Source organism: Marmota monax, unplaced genomic scaffold (assembly GCF_021218885.2).
Source record: "Marmota monax isolate L192 unplaced genomic scaffold, Marmota_monax_Labrador192_F-V1.1 WCK01_AAM20220418_F8-fsc00004, whole genome shotgun sequence".
NCBI classification, from domain to species: domain Eukaryota; kingdom Metazoa; phylum Chordata; class Mammalia; order Rodentia; family Sciuridae; genus Marmota; species Marmota monax.
In genome coordinates, this window is record NW_026692881.1 from 12,290,223 (window position 1) to 12,309,865 (window position 19,643).

Below are 19,643 nucleotides of genomic sequence, written 5' to 3' on the forward strand. Positions count from 1 at the left end.
CTTGTAAGTTGATTATTTCATGTATTTTTGTCACAGTGACAGAATGGTGACTAACACACCCAGGTTGGGGCTTGGCTCTGTACCTTACTAATTTTGTGACTGTAGGTAGGTCACAGTCTTTAATTAGTTCCTTCATCTGCAAAATGGGGGCAATAAAACAGACTTACCTTGTGGGGAGGCCCTGGAAGTGACATAAAATGACACATAAAGATTTCCCAGTATAGTGAGTGTTCTATAAATGATAGCAATTGTTTATAGACTTGGAAAGTTCCTTTCAGCCAAGCCTAGCGTTTAGTCTTCTATTTCTGTGGCTTCTGATCTTCTTCCTCCTTCCTAGGCCCTTTCCACCTGTTGAATGTCTTTGGTCTTAACCTTTGGTCTTAAGGAATCCTTCCTGCTGGTTCAAAGGCATGAGATTACAGGGGAGGAAGCACACACGTGCACGTGCACACATACACAGAGAACCTTTCAGATCCAATCCTGCCCAGACCAACTCTCCAGACAAAGGTTCCCATTGTTGTCTAAAAACAAACTTTCCACAGGGAGCCTTAAAACAGCCACAAGGACCCAAGTGTCCAGAGTCTTCTAGTTCTCATCCACATTCTGCCCTTGACCTTAGCACATCCCTTCTCCTTTCTGGGCCTCGGTTTCCTAACCTGTAAGTGACACTTTAGACCTGGTGAGCTCTGAGTGCCAGCATCAGCGGTTTCTAAAGTGTCATACCCTATGAGGAGGCTGCAGCACAGGTGGCAGTTGGATCAAAGTTTTAGGAAGTGCTTAACTTAGAAACAAGGGTCACAAAGACAAATCATTCTCTTTTTCCTCCCTACATTTTCCAGACAACCAGCAATGGTGACAGAGGTGGGTATTGCCATTGGAGTAGGAGATCTGAATAAAATGAGATCCCATCCCGTCATTAAGACCTTGGGCAGATAGGCTCAGCCCTCCAGTCCCTAACATGTTGTATCCCTAACAGGATAATAAAGGCAGGAATGGTGAAAATGTTATAAAACAAAGATCAGGAAAGTACCTGGTACAGAGCTGGTATACATACTGAGTATTCAAAAAACATGCTTTTCTTCCTGGAACCCCTACTGTAAATGTTGTGCTATAAATTGAAGTCATTCTCTCCTCTGGAAACTCCTTCCTTCCATCCTTCAAGGCCCTGTCCAAATCTTCTTCTACCAGGAACCCTTGTCTGTACAAACTTTTGAAAGGTCTGAGACCTTAAATTTCCCAAATACTGACTCTGAGAGAGGGGCAGAGTAGGGGATTCATGAACCACCATGGTTCCCTATCCTAAGGATTTCCTTTCAGTGAATTCAAGATTTAACCCTTTCCCTGCTCTGCCCCCAAAAGGAGCATTTATCTCAATATCAGAATAAGCTTAGGTTTTATATTACTCATGTGTCAAGAGTCTCAAAAGCATCCTGACATACAAGATGAGTCACATCCACTCCCTTGGCTCCCCCTTCCACCAATTCCACCTCCAACCTGGTCACTAGAGCACCACCCCACCCCCAGGTTCCTGCCCACTCCATAACCAAAAGGACCATGCTATTTCTTTTCTCACCTTGGTGGGGCAGCCCCACAAACTTCCAGCCCAGACCCTTCCCCTTGCCTGAGCCCTAGCACTGTAATGATTCTACAAGTCTGAGATGAGCCTACACCATAAACCCAGCAACTCCCACTGACAAGGAAATGGAGATCACAAGAGGAAGAAATTGGCCCCAGGCCCCTCCATTTTTTCTCTGAAAAAGAACAGGGTTGAAATCAGAACAGGGTTTTCTGGACTTTTGACACACCGCTCTGCCCACATCCTCTTTCCTCACCAGTTGATCCCCGCCACACACACACACACACCCAACACACACATAGCAGGTATTTCCATTCTCTGTATCTCTTCCCTTGCCTGATCTCCCTCATCTTTCCATCAGCAAGACTAGTAACCCTTCAATAATAAAGTACTCCAGAGGGTTCCATCTTCCCAAGCCCACTGCCTGGTCCCCATCACCTCATGCTCAATTGCTGGGGCTGAACTCCCTGGAAGCCAATCATACCTACCAAGGCCCACTTACTCTTCCTTCAACGTCCTTTTTTCATGCCATTCTACTGTCCAACAATCTGTCATGGCTCCTCTGATCCCATGGATAAAACCTCTCCTGCCCAACACACCTGACCCCCAGAAATCAGCCAAGTTGTGGCCAAGCTGAGTTCACCCTGTTCCCCTATGTCTGATGATCTTCTCTCTGCTCCTTCTCCAGGCCTTTGCCTACATCATTCCCTCCTTTGGGAAGTCTTCCCTTCTTTTCCCCTTTCCCCTCTCCTATTGGTCCTTCAAGACTCTGTCTAAGACTCTTCCACAAGGAAATTTCCCCTGACCCTCCCCCCTCCAGTGCACAGTGCTCTCTGAGTCCTCTGCACACAGTCACTATGGCACACTCAAGGACCTAAGCCTATTGGCCTCCTGGCCTTATAACTGACACTGCACCACCTAAGCTGTATGAGCCTAACTAAACCACAAAATGATCACACACCAACACGGCCATGTTCCTTATACCACCCACCTCAGACTGGCATTCATTCATCTTACAAATATTATCTGAGTATTCCATTGTGCCAGAAAGTTCTTGTCCTTGCTTTTGAAACTCTCCTTACTTTTTAAAGCTCAAATACCACCTGCCCTGTGAATTCTTTCCCAACACGGCCCCCCAGGAGTCATCTCTCTGCCTTAGAACCTCCTACTTGTTCTCAAGAACACATCCTACATGTCCATGCTCCCTGAGATCTAGATCTTCTGTTCCCTGCCCAGGGGTGGGTCTCCCACAATATCTGGTACCAAGAGGATACTCAGTGAATGGCTTTCACAATTAACTGAAACAAAATCTTCCAGTTCTCAGGCCAGTCTGGGTTCCTGGGTGGCCTCAAGCTCCCTACATCCAAATGACCTTTTACTGTTCTTCCACAACTGGATCCGGGCCCAGACTGAGTCAAATGACCTCTTATCATTCTTCCAAAATTAGGCTTTCCTCTTTAATTACACCTTATCTACCCACACTCTATGTGGATCTTAATTACATAATTACTTCAATTCTTAGGACTTAAAAACACACACACAAAAGAAGGGCGTGTGCATGACTACACAGATAAGTAAAAACCCAAATAAGCATATTTACACATGCCATATGCTATTTTCCTATTCATATGCAACATTATAACCCAGAAAATACAGGCCAAGGTGAAGTCTAAATCACATTAAGATAAAACTCCCAATGGACAGGAGTAGAGCAAGGAGAACTTCATGAAGAAGTCTCAAGTCTCTTAGAAAGAGCAACACCCCCCACCCCAATACCCACTTCTGCAATGAAGAGAGGGATATGCGTGATCTTGGGCATGTTCAATTTTTAAAGCATGAAGAGGCCTGATCCCTCCTAACCAAAGTCTCCACCCCCTTCTGAATTCCAGATATTCTCTGTGCTGTGCCTCTCCTAGGGCGTGTTTGCACAATTCTCTCTCCCACTAGACCAACCTGCCCAGTTTTACCCATCTGGGATTCCCAGCTCTCAATCCCTCCTAATCCCCGGTAGAGGGCACCTAGCAGATCTTCCTCCTGTTTTATACTCCAGCCTTATAAAGTATTTGCCCAATGCACAAAGCCTTCCATGCCACCGTGCCTTTGCCTAATCCAATCCCTCTGTCCGCTATCAGAAATGTCCTTCTCTGGCCCATTTCCACCCCCGCCCCATATGTTCCACGCCACCCTTGCCCAAAACAGTGCTCACCACATTTTTCCTATGCCTCCCTCTCCTCAGAGCAGCAGTTACCAAATTTCTTAATCACGCTTTCCTGCTCATGAAATAGCTTTGAGCATATTTACCAATGAGTTAATTATAAAATCTGTACTACTATAAATAGAAAGCTATGTTTTTCTTTTAAAGAATAAACAGAACTTCAATTGATCATTTTTTCCCTACACATTATTGGATGTTTGAGAACTCTGGGAGGAAGGACAGCAGGGGGTTTTATTCTGTTTGTAGTTCTAGAATCTAGTACAGAACCAAAAATTTAACAAGTGAATAAATGAATTAATAGTGTAGCCAGGCACCTGCTAGGATATAATGGTGATGAAAAATAGGCCTGGCCACTCTCAGGAAAGAGCCTACAGACTGTGGACTAGGCAGACAGACAAGCATAAAAGCAGTTCAGACAAACGCTGTGAAGAATGTTCTGTCCAGTACCACCGAACCATGGGAAAAGCCCTCACACAGGAGGGTTCAACTTGGTCTAGAAGTCAGAGAGGTTACTCTAAGCACATGATGCTCCAGGTGAGATCTGACAATGAGCAGAGACCCAAGAAGACACTCCTGAAAACCACATAGGCACCACCACCAATTAAAGGCTGCTGGGCAGTTCAATTTTTTGAACAGCATGTTAAATATTTTACATCTTCTAACAGCATTCTGTCTTCCTGGCCTACAGTTAAAAAAAAAAAAAAAAAAAATATATATATATATATATATATATATATCCTTTACTCCTCAAATTAAGGACTCAAAATAAATGCCAATCTACAAGACAGCCCATGAAGGTCTGCACCCTGCCATCAAGAGCATCTTCAGGATTTCCTCTTGCCTGGGTGTGTATTCCTCAAAGGAGCCACCTGGGGAATTCAGAACCACAGGCCACAAAAAAACCTTCTCTGCTGGAGCCCCTTTGATCCCAGGAAGGGAAAATTACTCACAATGATGCATCTTCAGGTGAGTATTTAAATAGCCTATGACTTTAATAATTAAAGATAAAACCAAGAATGTGGACATTGGGCAGGCTGGCGGCTGTGGGGCCTCCTGCAGCAGCTGTCTTGGTGAGGAGCCGTATCTTCTATCAGTGCACAGGCATGACTAATATTTCCCAGTTCCTAGGGGACCTTGTCCCTCGCACCTGCCAGTGCTGGCTCACTCATATACCATGTGCAACACGGAGGCCCCAGAAGGCAAACACAAAATAGTTCTAAAAAGCCTAAAAGTGAGTAGGCCCAGGTTCATGAGCCTGGCAACCTGATTTTTAGCAAACTCCATCAAACCCTGATGAAGTCCTAAGCTCTCCACACTTCCTCTAGCTACTCTCATTTCTGTCCCTGTTGGGAATTTGTTTTCTCCGGAGCCTCTATTCATTCTGTCTCCTTAAAAGCCGTTCTTATGCAGGCCTTGGTGTCTCTACCCAGATTCCCGCTGGCCAGGCTACTGGGGCAGAGACTCAGATCTCCCAGCTCTGGTTCCAGCCTTTCTTACCTCATCCCTGGCTGCAAGATCCTGCCAGTCTCCTGTCACAGCCTGCTGTGTGACTGTCTAGAAAGCAAGGCCAAGCACAGGAGAGTCCATAACACCTGTGCTGCAGCCACCTTGGAAAAACTCCCTAATATCCACACACCAGGAAACTGTCCCTATTTTCCAAGTCCATTTATTATAAGTAACTACAACCCCTGATCAACATTCTGTGCTCACAGGATGTTAGTACACACTGGATCTGCCCTGACTGAAAACAAACTCCAAGAAGAGCAACCTGCCGATGAATCATCTACTTACGTATCAGTCAAGGAAACTGCTCTGGTGCACAGCCACCAGGATCCACACAGACTCCAAGCAATAAAAGAAACTGTTTGGATTTCATAAGGTATGTCCTAGTGACCTTTCATACTGGGAAGCCAAGCTCAAAGGTTAGTCTACAGGCTGATGTCAATAATCAATGCATAAATGAGTAATGAGCTTTCACACTGACCTGAAAGCAGAAGGGCAATTCCAGGATCTACTTAGCACCCATTCCTGTTACAGCTACTATGTACAACCTAGAACACCCCAGTGACGAAGGAAAGCCGGGGCTCAGGTGGAAATGGATTGGCAGAGCCAGTTACAGGTTAAGCTTTAAGAACCTAGTATTTCTGATCCTTGGTACTCAGACAGAACCTGCACTCCTATGTCATGTGGAAAATGCAGATTGCCGGAAGCAATCTCCTCACAGGTCAGTCCTGGGTCAGTCATTTCTAGACACCTGACCTTATATATGTCATCGGCCTCAACTACTTGCCCTGTGTGCCCACTTGGACGAGGCAGGATGCCACACCCATTATGCACGCCTAAAGTACCCGCACTGCCTGCACTTCCCCACACACACCTTGTCACTCTAAATAAAACCTTCCTGCTTCGTCACCTCAAGTGCACTGTTGAATGCCTGTTCGGGAAAATGAGAGTCCTGCTCTCTCGGTGTTAATGAGGCAACAAACTTCAGGAGGGCAGGCCTCCTGTCTAACTCCCTTACCAACACCTGTTTAATGACTGAGATGAGACTGTGGCTGCTAAGGCACTTCTTGAGGTAAAGCTCCACATGCCAGCAGGGCTCTCTGCCATTCAAAGAGGCCCCTCCCACACCTGGAGCTAACACCTGAGCTTCTCTATCTCCTCATCTAGCAAAACACAGTAGTACTCCTAAAATACTGTGCTCTTTTGGATGAGCCTGCTGGCAAGATGAAGCAATGGTGGGAAGGACATTACCAAGGAAAGACACCTCAAAGAAAAGACCAGGTCCCCAACTGCTTAACGGCTCAAATGCCTGGCTTCTGTCCCTACTCACTCTGCACTGCTTTGATGCCCCTCTCTGCTCCCTATGGGACATGGCAAATATCTGTAACACCAACTGTCCAAGATGGAGACAGTGGGGGAGGAGGCATGCTGGGGGAGAGGAGAAAGGGCCAGCCTAGGTAGAGGCAAACCAGGAAGAAAGAGGCAGCAAAAGGATCTTTGTTCAGAGTACCAGTGACCAGCTAAGGGACTCAGAGGGCCTTTTGAATGCTGGCATTTTTACATCAGCTCACATGACCAAAGCAGCCCCTAGCTTAGAAACATTCAGCTTTGTCCCTCTCCAGGTGGCCAGCGAGCTTGACAAACACAGCCCCACCTGCCAACATTCTTTTTCCACTCCAGAGTCTCCCATTTGAAACGCTCCTTGGCTCTACTAGTAACTTCTGTCCCCATCTCATTCTCAATAATGGTGACCAGCACTTACTGAGTGACTACCTATATGGTGGGTACAGTTCTCAGACTTGCATCACTGGATCATCTAATCCTCACTAACTACTTAAGGTAGGGACTGTGATTTTCTCCATTTTTTAGGTGAGGTACAGAGCAGAGGCCTCTAGGACTCATGTGGGACCTAGGCAGTAGCAGGCAGCATGAGGACAGAGACCACACTCCTAGGCACTCTACGCCCCTAAATCACTTCACCAAGAGAAGAGCCACCCTCAAAGAGAAGAGATCTGTCCCCAGCTCAGTCCCATCCAGCCTCATGATCTTGAGCAAATGGCTTTTCTGTGCCTTAGCTGCCTCCACTGTGTAGATGAAGGAAACACGAAGATGACTACAACTTAGTTCTCATCAGGAGCACACAGCCTAGAGAGTAAGAGGTGAAACGTTACTTTCAGAGGACTTACTCCGTACAAACCAAACAATCAACTTAGCATGACACTTGCCATAACAGACATTTGAGAATGAGATGAAACCATGAAACACAGCACTGGCTGCCTGAGAAGAGACACCTGCAAGGACCCTAGCACTGTGCCTTGCACACAGCAGATGCTCCGTGCAGAGAACTGAAGCTATCCCTGACCAGCACCTCATTTGAAGGCTGAGGACACAAAAGACCCAGCCAGGCAGTTAATTGTGCTACAGATAGCACCTGGAGCCCATCACTCACAAGACCAACAGTCCAGGATGCTGTCTCATTGTGCTTCTCCCCCAATACTCATGGAGACAACAGGCAGGATTCACTGCCTGTGATTATGTCTATCTCAGAATAAATGATGAATTTAGTTTTATAAGAATATATGTTTAGGAATCTCTTGAAATCTGATGACTGCGCACATATCTTCTTAGAAACATGCATCCAGTCATTAACAAATACCTCTTGGGAATATAACCTATATCAGGCACAGGTTTAAGGACTTGGATAAAGATATGAAGTAAGCTTCTGATAAAATCAGAGGGTTGAACACCATGAACACCTCTTCTGTCTCCAACAATCCCACTAAAAGGAAAGTAGAGGAATTTATTTCTTAATGGAAAGGAGACACCAGCACACTCTGGGAGACAGAGAGGTGACCACCACTCAGTAGCTGTGTTAGGTTCCTACTTTGTCCATTCTCTACGTGAAGCCAGAAGGAAACCACTCAACAAGTGGCCAACTCATGGCACAGAGCATGAAGAAGGCTCAGGAACTGGAGGCACCAAGGACTCTCAGGGGAGAAGCAGAAAGGGGCCAGACAGGGGAGAGCTGGCTGAAAGTTAGTGCAAGGAGCAATCAGACCCAGATTCCTCCTGCAGTCTACTCAGTCCAGGGACTTCACTCCTCCAAAGTCCACTGTTCAGGCAAGTAACATCAGAGGCTCAGGATTCAGACAGAGTGAAGAGAGTCAGGAGAGAGGTAGTAACTTTCAAGAGACAGAAGGATAGAGTGAAAAGCTGCAGAGCAAACAGGATAACATGCAGCTGGATCCCCATCAAGGATCCCAGAATGCACACAAGTCATGTTCCTACCCTCCCACCCCAGGCAAGATTCTCTCCAGGAAAACTCTGTCCTTGAAAGCCCCAGAGAAAAGATCTACAGGCACTGACACCTAGGTTTCACCAGCAGAAGAAACAGGGACTCTTATCCTACGAGAAAATTATAAGCTCCTCCTGTGTCACAAGGATGCCCAATGACCATTTTAGTGTCCACCTTTAAGATATAAACAGACAGTGTAGGATTAGCATGCATGAAAGCATGGCTTCAGTGGGAAATACAGTAATCAAAGCAAGCACAAAGAGGCTTGGAGGAAACAGACAATGCAGGGAAGAGCAGAATACAACCAACACAACAACAATAACTAACAAGGAAATTGGTTGTACCCATAAAACAAGAATAGAATGCTATTTAAAAAGGAAAGGGGGGTTGGGGACATGGCTCAGTGGTAGAACACTTGCCCAGCGTGTCCAATATTGTTCCACCCAGAGTCCAATCCCCTGCACCACCACAACAACAACAACAACAACAAAAAAAAAAAACAGTGGGAGGCAGGGGAGGGGAGACATTTAGAAAATTAAGTAGCACTTAGAAAGTAAAACAGAGACTGATGCTTCACTTCATGTAGAAACATGAAAGCAAAAGTAAGAAATTGAAAAAGGGCTTAAGATAAAGCTGAAGATACCCTCCAAAAAGAAAAACCAAAATATAATAAAATGGCAAACAGGAAGTAAAATATTTTAGTTATACACTCAATACAAAAAGTAGAATATTTAGCTAATAAGAATTCTAAAGACAAAACACAGAAAATAAAGAAAAGGAAATTAATTACTAAATACAAATATTTAAGAATATTTCCCCAAACTGAAGAATGTCTTCAGATCAAAAGGACATAAAAAGACCAGCTCAATAATTTTTAAATCAAGGAAAATTGAACACAGAGAAAGTGAGAAGATCCTAAAAATTACCCATTAATGATGAAAAATCTGAATGGCATCCAAAATTTTTACATCAATATGGAACTTAGAAGACAATAGAACAGTGCCTTCAAAATTCTAAGAGAAAATGTATTTTCAACTCAAAATTCTAGATGAGTCAAACCAACAATCAAGTACAAATGTAGAATAAGAACATTTCAAATGTGGCAATCTGGAATGAAGGACTTCCACAGACCCTTTCTCAGAAACTCCTGGGAAAATAAATCAACAAAGAGGAAACTGAGAATCCCATCCAGAGCTAGGCAAGGAAATTCCCAGCAAGAGTCATGCCACATGGGCTTGGGTTGTGGCTCAGTGGTAGAGCACTTGCCTAGCATGTGTGAGGCACTGGGTTCAATCCTCAGCACCACATATAAATTTAAAAAAAAAAAAAAAAGTAAAAAAAAAAAAATGTTGTCCATCTACAACTAAAAAAAAAAGAGTCATGTCACAGGCCTAGAGGCCAATAAACAGGAACAGGAGAGGGCTGGAGCCTCTAGGAGTGAAGTCTAAGGAGCGGGCAGGGGGCAGGAAATTAACAAAATGAAAATAAATATATGTTATAAAACAGAGATGTTTTAAAAAACTGTCAGAGACTCAGGGTATTAATAATCAGTATTAATAAAACTAATTTGGAAAAATGAAGCCATTATTAACTCAAAATACACAGATCTATAATCTCAGTAACTGTGGAGTCTGAGGAGGATCACAAGTTTGAGGCCAGCCTCAGCAATTTAGCAAGGCCCTAAGTAACTTAGTGAAACCCTAATTCAAAATAATTTTTTTTTAATGAAAGGGCTGGGCATGTAGCTCAGTGGTAAAGAACCCCTGGATTAAATTTCCAGTACCAAAAAAAAAAAAAAAAAAAGTATCATTATAGTATACCATATGGCTCAGCCATTGACACTATTTGCATGGTCAAAATAATGTACGTATGGAATATCAATGTAACCGAAAACTGCGATGTGACCATACTGAAAGGATGAAGAGAAAGGAAGGGAAGTAAGTGTATGTGGTGGGGGTGGGGGGTGTGAGTGGGGGTGGGGGGATGTGAGTGCCTGTGTTTGCATGGTGGGGGGTGGTCTTGTAAATATGATAGTAAAACAGGAGAAACAGCTAAGAGGGTTGATAGGCTAATGGCCCCTCAAAGATGTCCATATCCCAAGCCCCAAACCTAGGAACATGGTTAGTTATGTGACAAAGGAGAATTAAGTTTGCAGATAGAGTTAAAGTTGCTAATCACTGATCTTAAAATAGGAATGCAGGGCTGCAGATGTAGCACTCGCATAGCATATGAAAGGCCCTGGTTCAACCCCCAGTCTCACCGACACACAGAGTCTTTATTAAAATAGGGAGATCATCCTAGATTATTCAAAGTCTTTAAAAATGGAAGAGGCAACAAATCTTACTATTATATATAAGTAATAAAATAAAAGTGGGAGCGGGGAGGGAGTCAGATGAAGATATGACTATGGAAGAAGCTCAGAGTGGTGCAATTAGAGAACTTCACCAGCCTTCCCTGGAGTTGAAGATAGAAGAAGATGGCCCTGACCTAAGAATGCAGGCAGCCTCTAAGACATGGCACACGTCAGGAAACAGAGTTCCCAAAAGGAAACGCAGCCCTGCTCATACCTTGAGTTTAGCCCAATGAGACCCTTTCCAGACTCCTAATCAACAGAGCTATAATATAAATCTAGGTTGCTTCAAGTTACTAAGTTGGTGGTGCTTGTTTTCCGACAGCAATAGAAAATCACATTCAGTGACTGGGGAACAGGTCTCCAAGAAAAGGCCGCCGTACCCAGCCTGTCTTCTTTGCAAGCCTTTACATTTTTCTTATAGTGGTATTTGACTTTTAAAATAATGTAGGTAGGTAGATTGATCAATCTTTGAGACAAGTTAAAATTCAAAAAGGAATGGAAATATTCTCTCTTCTTCAAGATCTCACAATATGAGGGAAGAAACAGGCAGAAAGGTGAACTAAGTAGGAAATGTTCAACAATAAAGCAGCTTAAGTATTTTTAAACTAACTAGATAGACAAAGACTAGCACAAAAAAAGTTGAATATAAAACTCACATGGATTTTTAATATAAAAACTGGAGACTTCTAGGTGTCTCCTTCTTACAAGGCCCACTTTAGATCCTAAACTGCTTGCTGATTGCTGAACATTAAGACTCAATCTTCTCCGTAATTAATCAGAGTCAGAAGAAATTTATGAGGCTGTACAACATATATCAAAACATTTGGAATTTCATGCCAGCAACCTGTTGGTGGCTGCCCACCCTCCCAAGGTAGGCACAAGATATCCCTTGGATCCTACCCAAATAATCTTTAAGATGACAAACATCTCATTCATTTCCAAAAGGGACAGTGTCCTGATATAGCCCAGGGAAATGAAGAAAATCCATCATGGTAAATTCTTCCTTGCTCTCTTGGCTATGCCTGCCAGCCTCACGGACAGCACCAGCAGTACCCACACCCCTTATAGGACAGCCCTTGTTAAAGAAGATATTAAAGACACTCCTTCCATGGAAGAAAGTCAAGAAACAGAGCACATCTCTTGGGAGAGGGTGTCCCTTGTGGTTTACAACACAAGGGTGGAAACTCTTTCTATTGTTATAGCTGTTTTTGTTTTAAAAACAAGAACCACATGACAGAGACCTGGGATTTTTTTTTTTTTCTACAAAGAGCCACTACTGACCACAGAAGAGGAGAGAAGGGAAAAAAATCAATGGAAGGCCACACAGGAATAAAAAGCAATTTAATTGGGTTTGGTTTGTTTGTTTTGTGTGTAAAACACATCCACATTCAAGAAGTCTGAACTGGTTTTAAATTAAGAACAGAGAACATGAAATTTTAATGACACAATAAATATATTAAAGCACAGTACAAAGCTATCCTATTGATAGAAAAAGGGAGGATAAGGGAGGAGGGCAAGGAGAAAGATACAACAGGAGAGAAAAATAAATGGATAAAGGAGAGAAACCAGAAAAGAAGGACGGGGCAGCCAAATCCAGGGCCACGCAACATGCTGTCCACACACAAACGCAGGAGCAGCTAAAGGATCCACAGAGACACTTCCGAAGGCCCAAGGAGCCGGCGGAAGGAAGTTACATTGCTCCTGGCCAGCTGCTAGCTTGGAAGGTAGACTTCAAAGTATCATCACCTTTGATTCCTGCCTTTGAACAGTTAATGCTCTGGTTAGCCACTGTTCACAGCTCTTTAATTGCTCACTGAAACATCCTGAGGCTTAGCTCAGGTCACAGGACAGAGCTCCCCCAGATGAGCTACCATTCAGTAAACCAGTCTCTCTTCAGGAAAGGGGATACATGAAATGCTCTCTCATAAAACATGACAATTGTATAAACATACAATGAAATTTACAGGAGAAAATCATGGAAAATATCTTAGTTTTGTATTATTAAAAAAAAAAAAAAAAACCTGGGACCTCAGCAGAACATTTGCCAGCATCACCACCAGCTCACCTGATTCCCCACATGTTCAAGTTCCATGGGCCCCAGGGGAGCTAAAGCCTTGACACTAAGCAGGCTCCACCATTCTCCAATCCCATCTCAACAGGAGAGTTCTCAAGGGGACTCTCCAAGTTAGGCTCAATCAAGGCTGGCCTCTCTGTCCCCCTCAATCCACACCCTCCCTTGTCTAAGCCAAGCTGCTCCTTTCCTCACTGCAAGGGCACAGAAATGCTCTGCTCTTCCAAGGCTGGCAGTGCCTTCCCTTTCAAGCTCCATTCCTTTCTCCTCCTCCCAGCTTGGCTCCTGGGTCTTTTCCTTGCCAATGAACTTGTCCACAACCTCCTACCTTCTCTTGTCTGTTTCTCCTCCGGCCTCCCCCTTCTTCCTGGGTTCCTACTTCCTCCTCACTTTTCCCCCTCCCCTTCGTAGACTCCTCTCTCTCAGAGGAGGAGAGGGATTAACAGATATATCTAGAATAGGGGACCAAGAACCTACACCCCTGGGTTCCTACTCCAGATCTGTATCTCGCCAGCTGAGTGACTTTAGACCAATAGCCAAGCCTTCCAATTTCTCAAAGTCCTTAGAGGGGGGCTAAATGGGTCAATCACAGAGGTCTCTTCCAACTCCCATATCCTTAATGTCTGAATGTTTGTTCACCTGTGCAATCAGAAATAAAATAGTGAATTCAACATACATGGGCATGTTTTGTGCGCTGACTTCACTTCCTTTGGATACAGACCCAGAAATGGTACAGCTGATCGTATGGGAGAGAATGAATTAAACACATTCCCTTTCCTAACACTCCCATTTACAATAGCCTCCAAAAGTAAATAAATAAATACCTAACAACAAACCCAACTAAGTAGACGAAAAACCTCTACAATAAAAATAACAGCACAGGGGCTGGAGTTGTGGCTCAGTGGCAGAGCACTTGCCTAGCATGTGTGCAGCACTGGGTTTGATCCTTGGCACTACGTATAAATAAATGAATAAAAAAGGTTCATCAATATCTAAAAATAAAAATAAGAAAAAAAAAGAAAAGAACAACACAAAAAGAAAGAAATTGAAGACAGGGCCAGAAGGAGGAAAGATTTCCCAAATTCAGGGATGGGGAAAGTTAATATAGTTGAGATGGCTATTCTACCTAAAGTGATCTACAGATTAAATGCAACCCCCACTAAAATACCAATGACTTTCCTCACAGAACTAGAAGAAACAATCCTAAAATTCATATGGAAATACAAAAGACCCTGAACAGCCAAAGCTATCCTGAGCATAAAGAGAAGTGCTGGAGGCACAATACTTGATTTCAAAGCGTACTACAGAGCCATAGTAACAAGAACCTGGTATTGGCATAAAAACACACTTGTAGACCAATGGAAGAGAACAGAGGACCCAGAAATAAATCCACGTATCTACAGTTGGTTCTCAACAAAGATCACAATAACATACATTGAAGGAAAGCCTCTTAAACAAAGGGTGCTGAGAAAACTGAATATCCATATGCAAAAGATTGAAACTAAACCTCTATCTCCCTTGTATAAAAGTCAACTCAAAATGGATCAAAGACCTTAATGTAAGACCTGAAACTTTGAAACTACTAGAAGAAAACATAGGGGAAACATACCAAGATATTGTCAGAAGCAATGATTTCCCGAATAGGACCCTAATAGCTTAGGTAATAAAAGCAAGAATTGACAAACAGGATTACATTAAATTAAAAAGCTTCTGCACTGTAAAGGAAACAATCAACAGTGAAAAGACAACCCACAGGATGGGAGAAAATCTTTGCTACTTACTCATCTGACAGAGGAATAATATCCAGAATATATGATAAACTCAAAGAACAAAAGAACAAATAATCCAATTAAAAAAAAACGTTTGAATAGACATTTCCCAAAAGAAGTACAAATGGCCAATAAATACATGGAAAAATGCTCAAATCAGGAAAATGCAAATCAAAAATTACTTCAGGATTCTACCTTACCTCAATTAGAATGGCTATTACCAAAAAAAAAAAAAAATTAAAAAACAGCAAATGCTAGTGAGGATATGGAAGAAAAACAACCCTTGCACACTATTGGTGAGAATGTAAATTAGTACAGACATGATGGAAAATAGCATAGGGATTCCTCAAAAAATTAAAAATATAACTACCATTCAATCAGCTGTACCATTTCTGGGTATATATCCAAAGGAAATGAAGTCAGCACACAAAACATGCCCATATTTATTGCAGCATTGCTCCCCATAACTAAGATATGGAATCAGCTTAGGTGCCCACTGACAGATGAATGAATAAAGAAAATATGGTATGCATAACAATGGAGTGTTACTTAGCCATAAAGATGAAGGAAGTCATGTCATCCATTTGAAAACAAATGGATAAAGAACATTATGTTAAGCAAAATAAGTAAGACACAGAATTAAAAGTATCCCATGTTTAAAAAAAAAAAATCCAAAAGCAAAGAGGGACTATTAGGAAAAGGGAAGGGGATTGGGGGAAGGGGAGAGAGGGGAGGGTAGAAGAGAGGGTGGACATGATCAAGAGACAATATTGTGTGCATGGAAATGTCACAGTGAAATCTACTAATTTGTACAATTAATATATGTTAACAAATTTTTAAAAAGGAAAGAAACTCCCTTTCCTTCACAATCTGTTATCCTACCTTCACCTTCCCCAGACAATCTCCCATGCTGAGGTCTATGACTCTGGGCCGTTCTGGCTCTGAATTATTTACATACAGTAAACCTCACAACTCACACTAAGCAAGGAAAAGGTGAATCTGAATCCAACAGTGGCCTGTGTCCTAGAATGCTTCTTCCAAGCCATTGCTCAATACTGTGAATTTAGCATCGGGTTAGCAAAAAAGAAGGAATCTAAAAATGCCATCACAAACTGTACTTGTGAATCTAAGGAGAGTAATGCTATCAGGAACCCTGGAAAATTGTTTGTTCTAAAGTCCTCTACTTAATCAACAAGGACACTGATCTAGGAAGCAGAAACTACCAGCCCAAAGTCCAAAGAAGATGGGTGGCCAAGACCAAAGCCAACTGTCCTACCTCTGGTCCAGAGCTCCACCAGCTTTTTGAGACCATCCATTCCTTTTTCCCACAGGCAGGTTAAATCCTAAATTACTAATGAGTGCCCTCTACAGCAAATCTACTTCCACATCCAGGGAAGGGTCCAGAGCTAAGTTGGGATGACCAAATGATTACCAACCCTACACAATAGAAGCTTTCTTTCCTGTGCCTGCCTTTTCATTCTCTGCAGAGAAAACCCAGACTCTGCTATCTGTATTGAACTCTATTTTGGAGAGGAGAAAGAGGAGAGAGCTGAACAGTTCTTTGTTCTGCAAGAAACATTTGTTCATCCTTTCCCAAACTCCAACCCACCCCCAATATTAGCAAGCTCTTTTAAAAGTTTACATACACTCTCCAACTGCCACAAATGAAAGCAGGTAAGAGGAGGATGGGCGTTGTATGGAAGATGACAATGCCCTCCCACATCTTCACCCCACTAGGGAGAGAGCACTTCATTTCAGTCATTCTAATTCCCTGGTGGGAAATCACCAGAACCAGTTATCACAGGGTCCTTCAGCTGAGTAAAGTGCTCTCCGGAAAACTAACCTTTTCCTAAGCATCTACTCCAACAGTGCCCAGGGCAGAGAAGACAACAGACCAGCTATTCCTTCCTTTCCCCTCAGGCCAAGAGGGAGACCTCAGGGCTCAGCTGGCAAGGAGCTATTTAAGGCAGCATCAAGAGGGTGGGGCAGATAAATGCTGTTAGCATCCTCCTACTTCACCCCTCCCCCTCACAGCACACACACTCACAGTCATCTACCTTATGAGTCTCTATAGTCTGAAGCTATGTAGTCTCCAAACATATACCTTATGTTTTCTATTATTAATGATGCCATCCCCCTCTGCTGTCCACCCCACTTTTAATCTACCACCCCCTTCAATCACCACCAAGCTTCCTTTCCAGCCACAGAATTGAATCTAAATAGAGCCCAAAACACAAGGAGAGTGGAGACAGACAAGACATTCCTAGTCTTCACCTAAAAAAAAAGGGAAAAAAGGCACTCAGGGATGGGGTAGGGAGATGGAGTCAGAGGCCAGATATGCTAGAAAGGTTCCATGAGTCTCTAAATGAACCTCCCTCCTACTGACAGTGAAATCAATTCGAGCAATTTCAGCGGGTCGGCCCTAGGACAACAGGAGCATCCCAGCACTCAGTGTTTAACACAAAAATCCAAAGCCTTAGCCAGAACATGCTGGGAAAACCGAGGGACTGGATAAAATGAGCCACGCTCAGTGGGATCCCTTCTGCTTTTATGTAGCCATGTAATAGCGTAATAAATTCTGTCTGCTCGAAGAAAGCGTGCACTGGTGAATTTCAAAGCCATCTTACGACAGCGGAGGCGCGGGGATGCAGAATTCGACAGTACATTCCCCCATGAAAGGAACATAATGACTTTATGCCTCTTTTCCATTCTGTCTTGAATGTCACTACCGCTCATCAAGGAAGCCAGGTCTGAAAGAAGCAAGGTGGGAATGCCCCGGGAATTCAGAGAAAGGGATTTCTTCCCGTCCTTCTCAGTGATGAGATGCCTAGCAAGATGCTGTCAGCCACTCCGGGAGATGAAGGAGCATGGGAGGGATGGGCAGGCACGGAGTCCCCGCACGCGCACACTCGCGCATACACACATACTCACACACACACACACACACACACACACACCGACCGCCGGTTCAGGCGGGCTCGGGCCAGACGCCTTTTCCTTGCGCCCCTCAGGCCGTCCTCTGCTCGAGGGGATGCTGATGAATGAACACACCTGAGATGCCTCCATCCTGCCGCTCGCTCCCTCCTCCTTCCTCTGGCTGCTGCAGAGGAGCCCTCCGGTAGTTTCACTTTACAACACAAACCCACCGGGGCTTTCAAGTCTCCTCCACCCACCCATGTTGCAGCCCAGCCCGAGGCGGGAGGACATTCTCTTCTGGCAGTGGCCATGATCGCACTTCCCCCTACCCACCAAAAAAAAGAAGAAAGAAACCTGGAATGCCCCAGGTCCCCTGCATGCTAGGGAACTTTCCGTAAAGGACTGGAGATCTACCGAGCAAGCATGACAGACCGTTTGGTCGCAGGGGACCACAGCAGTCCCCGTGACCAGGGGAGGATGTTCTGGAGGAGGGGGATCCCCCAAGTCCCTCCAACAGCTGGCCCTTTAAAAAGCACCTCCTTGGAGCGCGGAACAAAGGCGCCGCCCGTGGGGGCCGGGCAGGCGCACACCCCCTTCTCCGCCGCCCCGGAGCGGGCGATCGCGGCCCGGCTGGCCAGCGGCGCAGGCTTACCTTGCGGGTCGCCGGCGGGCGGGCGGCTCGCGTCCTGCCCCACTCACACTACACGCTGCAGTTGGCCCGGCTCTGTTTTTCTGGGACTCGGCGCTGACTTCACCGACATTCCGCGGCTGGCCAATGGGCTGCGGCGCCCAGCCCCTCATTAGCATGCCTCTGGAACCGTCCACTCTGGCAGCGCCCAGGGGGCGTGGCCTGGCCCGGCCGTGACAGGAAGGGGCGTGTGCGCCAATGGGAGGCGAGGTAGCGCCCGCCGCCCCGCCCGCGGCATTGTGAGCCCTGCGCGGGCCCGCGGGTCCCCGCTGATAAGGCGCACGCTCGCTCGAACCGAGTAACCCTTTCAGTCCGGAGCCAACTTTGGGTCCTTCCAGTCTTTCAAAGGGATCTACCTCAGGGAGCTGGAGGAACCTTAGTCCTAAAATAACAGCTAATGTGTTTTGACTACATATAAATTATTTTACCCCTAGACTCCAGTTTGCTCATCTGTAAAATGGTACAGTAGTTCCCATTTTAAAGAATGAAGATTAATATAGTTTAAGGATGTAAAGCATTTACATTAGGTCCTCCACATCGTGCTCCATCAATGTTTGTTGCTATCATTATTACACTTTGTACCAGCCAAGGTACTTAATTTTTCCTAGATATTTTCTCATTTGATCATTATAACCTTATATGAGAAGTCCCATTACTAATCCCTATTTTCAAAGCAGAAAAACTAAAGAATGTTTAAATGTCTTGCCCCGGGTCACATAGCAAGCAATATAATCAGGATTTGAACTCGGGCTCTGAGCTTTCCTATATTCACATATAGCCCTGGGGTGACTGGTAAGGTCTCTATCCTTAGGAAGCTTCCATTTTAGTGAGGAAGAGGGACAAAAGAAAGAGATCATCTGCAATGTGAAAGCAGAGTGAATAAAATAAAACACGGTGGTGTGCAAGTGGAGGGAAGGTCACTCTGAGTATTAGATTATGTTCAGAACTAATCACTGTGCTTGGCATCCATTGACCTTCTCCATTTCCCTTCAGAATTATAGAAAAGGAAAACAGAGAGGGGAACCAGAGAAGAAAAACTGCTTGCTCAAGGTCACAGAGCCAACAAGTAGCTGGTCTGGAACTTGCTTCCTCCATGCTAAACTTTCCACATCCCTGGAAGTCCCTTTAAGTAGGGCAGTCACCCCTCAGGCTGCCTTTGACAAGACTCTTCAGCTGCAGCATGTTCCCACTAACAGATTGTGTGTGGTGGGGTGACCTGTTGACTTACTGACTGCACAAGCTGAGGGGAAACCCATC

The 19,643-nt window shown here is 44.5% G+C and overlaps 1 protein-coding gene across 43 annotated transcripts in view; it reads right to left on the reverse strand.

The window, feature by feature from the left end:
• The window catches only part of Sorbs1 (sorbin and SH3 domain containing 1), a 228,688-nt gene extending 210,184 nt beyond the window's left edge, over positions 1 to 18,504 (reverse strand). For 15 of the 43 annotated variants that reach the window (XM_058581125.1, XM_058581119.1, XM_058581129.1 and 12 more), the window contains exon 1: positions 18,351 to 18,502. The gene's annotated coding sequence lies outside the window, so the exon portion shown is untranslated. Of the gene's footprint in view, positions 1 to 18,350 lie in introns of all 43 variants that reach the window. The other 28 variants (XM_058581123.1, XM_058581122.1, XM_058581139.1 and 25 more) reach the window with 5 other exon arrangements.
• Positions 18,505 to 19,643: the final 1,139 nt, after the last annotated feature.